This window comes from Eretmochelys imbricata, chromosome 6 (assembly GCF_965152235.1).
Source record: "Eretmochelys imbricata isolate rEreImb1 chromosome 6, rEreImb1.hap1, whole genome shotgun sequence".
NCBI lineage: Eukaryota > Metazoa > Chordata > Testudines > Cheloniidae > Eretmochelys > Eretmochelys imbricata.
Window position 1 is genome coordinate 9,938,273 of NC_135577.1, and position 9,532 is coordinate 9,947,804.

Genomic DNA, 9,532 nt, shown 5'->3' on the forward strand with positions numbered 1-9,532 from the left:
CACGTGGTGAGCCGCTCGTCTCGCAGCCCAAGAAGTTACATGGGCAGATCTCAATTCCTAAAGCCAATGAACTAACAGCAATCAAGCCAAGCGGGGTGGCTGGATCAGTACTGATCCCCAGGACTGCACAGTGCCGTGTGTTACAAAGCAACGACACTCCAGTGCAAATGCTCCCTTGTGTAACAAGGCAGGTGAGTCAGTTACACCCACCAACCATTAAAATCCTGGGACGTCCCTCCTTGTGTCACGCACTGTGCAGCACTCAACCACCACCACAATCTTCAGCTGGCCCCGCTAATATCTACAGCTTCCATCACACTCAGAAACAAAACAACACCCAAGTATCCGGGGGACATCAGAGGACAGTGGCCTAGTGGCTGGAGAATTGGAACGGGCTCTGTTCCCAGCTCTGTTGCCGGCAGGCTGTAGTCACTTTCCCACTCCATGACTCGGTTTCTCCATCTGTAAAATGAGAAGAATGCTACGATCTGCTTTGTGAAGTGCTTTGAGCACTATTGCTAACAGCTGTTAAGCTTGTGGCACCTTTGAGACTAACCAATTTATTTGAGCATGAGCTTTCGTGAGCTACAGCTCACGTCATCGGATGCATACTGTGCCATGGTTTGGCAAGTTTGTGTCACCATCTGGCTGTTAGACCTGGTCACAGGATCAGAGCCCTGGTGCTAAAGGTGGTGTTGGCTTGTCTGGCAGAGCCAGATGCTTATTAGACAGAGGAGCGTGAGACCGGCAATCAGGTGGGGAGGGACAAGGGAGAGGTGACCAAAGGACCTCACCAAGGCTCTCACCCCAGGGCTGGTGAGGGTTTAGCTGAAGCCAGTGGAGTTAGCGGTGCCGTCTGGGCCAGTCAGGGGGCCAGGAGGCAGGCCCAATGGCATCCCAGGGGATCCCAGCATCCCAGGAGACGCTCACTCCTTCCTGGCAACGCAGCCCTCGTCCCCACAGAGTGACCCCCAGAAACATCGGGGGGAAGTGTCATCCCCAGTAACACTTGCCCATCGACCCGCCAGTCAGTGATCTCCCGCCCATTGCCAGGCTGTCAGCTCATCACCGTGCCAAGCCCCGACTGTACCAGGAGCCCAGCAGACCCCTTTGGCCGAGCCTATTTGGCTCCAGCTTTTCTGGGCTGAAGTGTCTGGCTGAGCACAGGTCCCTGGGGACCCTGCTAGACCCCCCTCCCACACACACAGCGGAGTGGACAACCCCCAGGCTCAGCCCCCAGCAGCAACAGTCTGGGGGGGCACAGGGCAGGACTTGGGGGCAACGAGGGGCCAGGAGCAGAGCTGGGGCGGCGGGTTGCTGCACTGGACGGGCACAGCGGGGGATTCTGCCCGCGCGTCGTCAGCAGTGACACTCGGTCACCCACGAGCTGGAGCATCCCATTCATCTTGCCCCCCGACTGGGACAAGTCCAGCCTGGCCGGGCTGTGGGGGATGCTGCCTCATGCAGGCCTGGCTGGAGCCCCAGCCCCAGATGGCTACTGGCCATTGCAGAAGTGGCTGAGGGACCAGACCATGGCCAAACTGAGCCAGGATGTGTGTCAACCTGATGCCCCGGCGCAGTAGGAGCCTACCCTGGATCCCTGGGCTACTCCCCAGCCTGCCCTGGCCCCTCGTCACTCCCAGAGCCCCCACGGGGTCTGTGCTGCTGACACTGGGGCTGCTGAAGGGGCTGGTTATCCTGGGGGTGGAGTCGGCTGCGCCCTGCTGTTCTTGGGCTGGGCAGCACCTCTACTGACTGTGCCCTGTGTGGCTGGTGGGCACTGCACACGCCCTGTGGGCACAGAGGGACAGCAAGCAGCCACTGCCCACGTGCTGGGGGGCCTAGAGGGGCCCAGTTATCACAACAGATGTCACTGCCCCCCCCGACCCTGCCCCACGGGCCGGTGTCACCAGGCCAGGCAGGTGGCCCAGCTATTGCACAGGCAGACTCTGGTGCAGCCGGGAGCCCAGCTCAGGTGCTGGGCACCCACCCACCCCTGGATAAATTGCCAGGCCAGATCCCCCATTCCAGCTCCCTCTCCCTGCTCCTGAGGCCCAGCCAGGCCAACAGCCCCCCCTCCTCCGTGCCCAGTCTGAGCCCTGCTCCAGTGCTCACCCCCCACGCTCCCTGCTGTTCCACTAAGCAGCACCACCAACAGCCATCATTCCCCCTCCCCCGCTCTGGCTGTGCGCAGCCCCCAGGCTCAGGACCGCCACGGCCCTCATCCATCTTCCCCCTGCCAAGCTGCTGTCAGCGCCGGTGTGCCTCTTCTCACACCTGCTCATCTCAGCGCTCGATACGCGCTGGCCCTGCCAGGGACTTATTGGAGCTGCCAGCGCCGGCGACAGAGGGAGATAAATGGGGCAGCGCCGGATGGCGCTGCAGGGGACAGGGAGGATGAGATGCGGCGGGAGGCAGGGCTGGAGAAGCTCGTGCTGTGATGGGGGCTGGGGCGAGAACAGGCAAGCCCTGTCCCAGGGCAGAACGCAGCCAGGCTCCAAGAGGGGCGGAGAACTGGGGGACCCGGCTTGGTGAGGGGGTTCTCCTGGTGCACCCCTCGCACTGCAGACGAGCTGGGGCCTGGAGCCACGGAGTGTCTCAGACTCCAGTGACCTGCTGGGGAAGGGGGGTTACAGCTGCGGCTCTGTGCTGCAGGGTTGTGGGGCTGCAAGAGCCCAGGGGACCTGGCCGTGTCTCAGTATCCGAGGTCTCTGGGGGATTCGATAGAGCAGGGCGTGCAGTTGTGGCTCTGGCCAGCGGGGAATGGGGACTGCATGGGAGCGGGAGAGGTGCAGTCGCATCTCAATTGCAGGGGATCTCGGGGCTGTGTGTAGCACATACGGGTCTCAATGCTGGTCAGGCCTGGCAACAGGCGCAGAGGCCTCACTCGTGTTTCAAGCCCGACCCTCCAGGTGCTGTGCTCTAGCAGAGGGGGAATTGCTGTGTCTGGGTGCCAGGTGCCCCCGGGTGCTGTGTCCTAGCAGAGGGGGTCTGGCCCTGTCTGGATGACAGGGGGCCCCTGGATGCTGTGTCCTAGCAGAGGGGGCGTGCCAAGCTATCCTGCGATGGCTGCAGAGTGAGTACCAACCTCCGAGCAGACTGTTAAGGGGCAGGTCAAAAACCTCAAATTGGCTGGGAGTTTGAGACTTTGATGTCACCAACCACGTGTCCTCAGGTATTATAACAGCCTAGCCAGGGAGTCACAGACAGGCTCCTTGGCTAAGCTGCTCTATCTATCCTGTCACCCAGACAAGCTTGCCTGTGTGATAGATGGTCCCGTACACCAACGATCACAGCAATATTCAGGTTACTCGCAGTCCGAAAGGTAGGCCTGGGCTTAGGGAAAATGGCGCCCTGGGTAAACTTGTATTTTGGTGCCCCTGGCCCCCATGGGCACCCCCGTTCCCCTTGGGTGCCCTGAGCTCCCCAGGATCCCCACCTCACCCCTGGCCCCCCTCCCAATGCTTAATTTGTATTGAAAGAGGTGCAGGGCCTCAGCCCCGCCACAAATTAAGCTCTGGCAGGGCAGCCGGAGAGCAGTGGCTGCTGGCCGGGCCCCCAGCTCTGCCGGCAGCACCGCTCCCAGTAGCGGCGAAGTCAGGGTGGCCTGGTATCTGATGTATTGCCATCCTTACGTCTGCCCTGCACTGCTGTCAGAGCTGGGTACCCGACCAGCAGCCGCCGCTCTCTGGCTGCCCACTTCCGAAGGCAAAAGACCAGAGAACTGCTAAGCTACAAGAGAGTTGTCACACGATAGCACATCACGTGATTTGGGCAAAAAATAAATTTCAACTTCAAAATGCTATACAGAACATTGTCAAAGACGCCACTTTCTAGAGTTTGTCTTTTATATCTGCTCTGTCTGGCGGGTTTAATATGCAATGAGAAAGGGTCATTCAGAGATGGGCTTTCCTTCTTGCTGGGCTGTTATTGCAAAGTTAATATTTTAAAATAAACAACCAGGCTAAAGACTTATTTTACCCATTTTGTTTTCGTATTTGTAATTAAAAACCCAGTAGGAGGTAAGTCACCTAAAACAGCAGCACACCCGTTCACACCTTCCAGGAAAAGAGGGTGGGCCCTGCATCATCTACTACAGGATGTTCCACTGTCCAGAGCTGTGGAATTGGAGTCTCAAGAGATGAATGCTTAAAAGAATATAGTCACAACAATCAGTGAAACAAACACACAAAGCCCTTCCTTCACCAGGCTTTCATTGCTATAATTGTATAACTTAGCGACCACTTAGCAACTTCTATCTTAGCTATAGAATAAAAAGCAATAACCAAAATATGGAAACTAGTGCAAAAACCATGGACTTTGACATATTGTTTAATAGCAGACAGATTGTCTTTACAAAAATAATAATTTGATTAGGTTAATCAATATTGCACAAGTTGATTCCAGTGCTTATGATGAATAAATTATCGTTATCAGGAATTAATTTGTAGGGAAATTCCTCCAATGCAGACCCATGCATTTTAGCTTTAATGTTATGCATCTGCAGTGTCTGTCTCAAATCGGCAAGGAAACATGCTTTCTCTCACAATAGGTGCTGTATACAGCCAAAAGGAGTCTGCCATTTGTGGTTTTACTTCGGGGTACAAAGACTGTGTGGTAGAACCTTGAATTGTTCTTTATTTCTCGGGGCAGCAGAAAAACATCAAAATGTTTGCAGACAAAATCAACACAAATGTAGAGCTGCTCCAAAAGGCTGAACGGCTGAGCTCCAGCAGGAGCTGGGGACGGATCCTGCAACCCCTGTGAGTTCAGTGGGATTGAGTGTGGGTGTAAGGACCCCTTGGAAAGTAAAGGTTTCAGGATCAACTCTGGCTCCCGCTGATAGGTTTCTGCATCCTCCGAAGAGCAAAGCAAGGGACCGAGCGAGAACCCAGACGGGCGGAGGGGAGATGGGCCCAGCTTGTGCAGAAAAGCTGTGAGGAGCAGTCATGGGGAGTACTGAGCCTCACTTCAGCCACCTGATCTGAGTCGTGTGCCTGAAATTATTGGTAACACACACCACCACCACCACAACGAATAACCCCTCCTGAGCCCCTTCTCCCTTAGGAGGGCAGTGCAGGGGCAGGAGGGGCTGGGGGAGAAGGAGCATAGGAGGGGGTGCAGGGGTTAAGGGAGAAGAGGGGCTAGGGAGAAGGGACACAGGAGGGCAGTGCAGGGGTTGTGCCCCTTCTCCCCCAGCCCCTCTTCTCCCTTAACCCCTGCACCACCATCCTGTGCCCCTTCTCCCCCAGCCCCTCCTGCTCCCCTTCTCCCTTTCACCCCTAACCTCTCCTGTGTCCCTTTCACCCCAACCCCTCCTGTGCCCACATGGAGAAATTGACCTGAATGCAAGGAGCCCCTGGCTTTGCTGCTCATTTCCCACCCCTAGCCCCTTAGGGGGGCCCAGAGGAATATTTTGGGGGTGGGGGGGCAGGAGAGCAGCAACACCAGGTGCTCCATGCATCACTGCTCCCCCCCAATGTTCCTCCATGGGGAGGAAGCTGGGAAAAATCTGGGTGTCACCCCCCATGCCTCATCTGTGAGTTTGGGAGGTCAGTGCCCTGCAGGCTCCCCCAAACACCACCCATGCACGGTGCTCCCTGCTGTCACTGCTCCGGGTGCTCCCCTCTGCCCTGCACATGGTGCCCCTCTGACCACTGTGCCCTCGGCAGTTGCCCTCATCACCCCCCCTAAGACTGGCCCTGTGTCCCAGCCCAGGGCCCGCACCCTGAGAACTCCCTGGTCCCCTGTCACCAGCTTCCCCCTGGGTCCCACAGCTGAAGTGTCACCGATGGGCCAGGAAGGGCGTCTTGGAGAGAAACCTCAGTTTTACTTCTTCCCTGCTGACCACAGGCCCAGACTATTGGTATCAAGAGGGAACTAAAACACTCCAGCAGACATGGGGGTGGGGGAAGGGGGTTGGGGCAGCCATCTGCAACCGACACCGCTAGGTCATTCTCCGCACGCGCGGCTGTGATGCTGCTCCCTCCAGGAGCCAGGCCTGAGCAGGCGCTAACTGCTGAGCTACTCAGTCCGCAGGCAGCTGGGTTGCACCTGCAGCCTCAGATCAGCCCCTCCAGGCTGTGGGGCAGAGAAGGGACACCAGGAGCCGCCCAGCAAGCGTTGGACTCATCAAGGAACCCAGGCTGCAGGTGGCCTGAGGGATAAAGGCAATGCAGGCAGTGGCCACCGGGTGGCAGCACAGGCCAGGGGTCCCTAGTTAGAGCAGGGACCATCAGCAGATCTCAAAGCACTTTCCAGAGCAGGTCAGCATCATTCTCCCTGTTCTACAGGTGAGGAAACGGAGGCACAAAGTGGTGCCATGAGGTACACCAGGCCAGGAAGCCAAGAGCATAGAACCAGGTCTCTCCAGCCCCAGTCAAGTACCCTATCCCCTCAGGCACAGTACCCCCTTGCATTTCACTGGGAAAGAGCCTCTGGGAATCAAGATGGCTGAGAAGAGGGGTGGGTACTAACATAGGCTCCCCCAGTGATATAAAATCAGCCCAGAAAGTTGTAGCATTGGCTTTTATGCTCTGGCAGCAGGGCTCAGCTGGTTCTACTGGGGCTTGAACCCAGGCCCTTCTGTATGTAAAAACAGCTGCAACCAGGATTACACTACAGAGTCAAATACCACAAGAAAACTCCATTGAGTTAAGTTAGGCACTTAACCCGCATTAAAAGCGATGGGAGTTGGGCACTGAAGTCTCTGTGAAAATGTGGGCCTAAGTCCCTTGCTGCAGAGCTCTTCAGCTGCTAGAGCCTGTAGGTTCCTTGCAGTCCTTGGAGCCATTTCCCAGCGTGGTCTTGCATGTAAAGTGCATAGATCCATCTCCATGACTGGCCATGGGGAGCTGCAGCAGCATCGACTGGAAGAGAGCGCTAGAGGACACAGGGGCTGGCAAGACAAAGGCAGCAGGAACCACGCCTTGGTTTTTAATCCCCGTCCAGACATGAGGGCACGGACTAAACCTGCCTCACGAGCCCAGCTGCAGCTCCTTTCTTCGCTCTCCGGAAGTGAGAGACCAGTGAAGGGAGGTGTCATGGGTCGCACAAAGCAGGATTATGCTAAATTAGTACAATAGCTCCTTCTAGTGGTGGTTGTGATCCATGGACTTCTAAACATTCATAAACAGAAAGAAAACAGCCACAACTAATGCCAAACAAATTGGCTTCCACCTGGTGTGAATTCCGGTTTTATTACCGTTGTTTACCAGGACCCACACCCCATTTGGAAGTCTATAAAGTGCATAGAGACATCTAATGTCCGAATACCGCCCTGCAGGTACAGATCATTACACTGGTAACAATACAGCTTTACTTAGGATTAGGGTCGACTTAAATCATGGAGAAAGCACACATTTCTTGCGGGTTGGTCACGTCCATAAAATTTGTTATTTATGCCATGTTCATAGAATATATACACAGTATCAGGGGGGTCGCCATGTTAGTCTGTATCCACAAAACCAACGAGGAGTCTAGTGGCACCTTAAAGACTAACAGATTTATTTGGGCATAAGCTTTTGTGGGTAAAAAAAATCCTCACTTCTTCAGATGCATGGAGGGAAAATTACAGACAGGCACAAATATATATCTTCATGTGCCAATATATATTTGTGCCTGTAATATTCCCTCCATGCATCTGAAGTAGTGAGGATTTTTTTTACCCACGAAAGCTTATGCTCAAATAAATCTGTTAGTCTTTAAGGTGCCACCAGACTCCTCATTGTTTTAGGACATACACAAGTATTGTACTGTACAACTGTAACATTTGTAAATCGCCCTAGTTAAGCTGTCTGCTAAAATTAAGAATTGAAGTTATAATCCCAATAGCATACCATGCCACCCTTACTTCTTCCTGTCTTCAGAGCTCGGTGCCTGGCCAGCAGCTGTTGATCTACGGCTACCCAGCTCTGAAGGCAGCGCAGAAGTAAGGGAGGCAATACTGCGACCCCCCCCCGCCACCCCACAATAGCCAGATTTCATGGGGGATTCCAGATTTCATGGTCCTTGACATGTTTTTCATGGCTGTGAATTTGGCAGAGCCCTACTTATGTCGTCATAATTGTGGAGTTATTAACAATTGTCCCAACTGAACAATGTTAAAAGTAGGATAAGGGCAGGATGCATAGATAGAGGCACTGAGAAGTCTCTTCATTTTTCAGATTGCGGCTGTCGCTGCTCAACCTGTGCTGGGAATTAAGGCTGCGAAGCGTGAAGAGCGATGAAATATACAACGGGAGCTTTGTCTGATCTGGATCAGAATGACCCAGACCAGAAACAGAACAATGTATCTGATGAAATCCAAAGCTTTCAGGATATAAGCACCATTTGTTTTATCCAAGCCCTAATCCCTAGGGAGCATTCCACAGGATGGGCCTAATGGGGAATGTATTTTATTTATTCCATTAAAAAAAAATGCTGCATTAAGCTTGAGCGCTGGCAAGGCAGCAGATGCCGGAGCTAAGGGACTATGCACAACCTTAACTCTGATTCCTTGGGTCTTTGCCTGATTGCATCACAGCCTGTAATCCCAGGGTCATCTACTACATCACCTTACCACCTGAGAGCTGGGACTGAGCTCTGTAGTTAGGGCAGGAGACCAGATTAGTCATCCCTAGTGTTTCTGATGCACTTTTCATCAGGAGATTTCAAAGCATTTCACAAAGTAATTCGCATCCCCCTTTCACAGATGGGGAAACTGAGGCTCAGAGAGGGGATATGACCTGCCCAAGGTGTTGCAGCAGAGCCAGGAATAGAAGCCATATCTCCTGAATTCCAGACCACAGCACCATCCACTAGGCCACATAATAGAACAGCCCCTTTTTCCTCTTTGCTTCTTAAAAATACTTACATTTTCCTACACTTACTTGTGCTTGGTCACTATGCACAACAGTGGTCAGCTGGAGGCAATTGGTGGGAAGGATCCTGAGTGGCCTGACAGCTGGAGGAAGTGCAGAAACTGAAATCAGGATTGCCTGGAAAATGCTACATCTTCAATGCCCAGAGTTCTCAGTATTGTTGCTCCTCTCGCTCTGGCTGCTCTCCCCTGCTGCTCCTGGGCCTCTCCTTTCCTCCTCAGGTGGCTCCCAGTGGACTGGCCCAGGTGCCCTCTCTTAAACCCAATCAGGAGGCAGCTGATCAATCCCTGTAACAAGGGGTTCATTTAGAAGCCTGTATGTGCTGGAGACAGAGAAAGCCAGAAGCAGCAGATGTGAGCATGGCCCTGAGAGGAAGGACCTGCTGGGCTTCTTGGGCAGAGAGCCCGTTGGAGAGGCAGGTGTGGGGATTTCTGGCAATGAAGCTGCCTGCTGCTGTCAGGACTGTGTGTACATTCTTTGGAGATACACAAGATGCCACCAAAGAATAGACTTGACTCACATCAGGGACTGACCCATGGTAACAGAAACAAGGCCCCAAACATCAGCTAATGGCTCGGGCCAAAGGGCCAACCCTGGTAAAATGAACATCCTGTGGTGCAGTTTCTACCTCCAGAGAGTTTGTGGCCACAGCCTTTAGTGGGGCGTTGCCC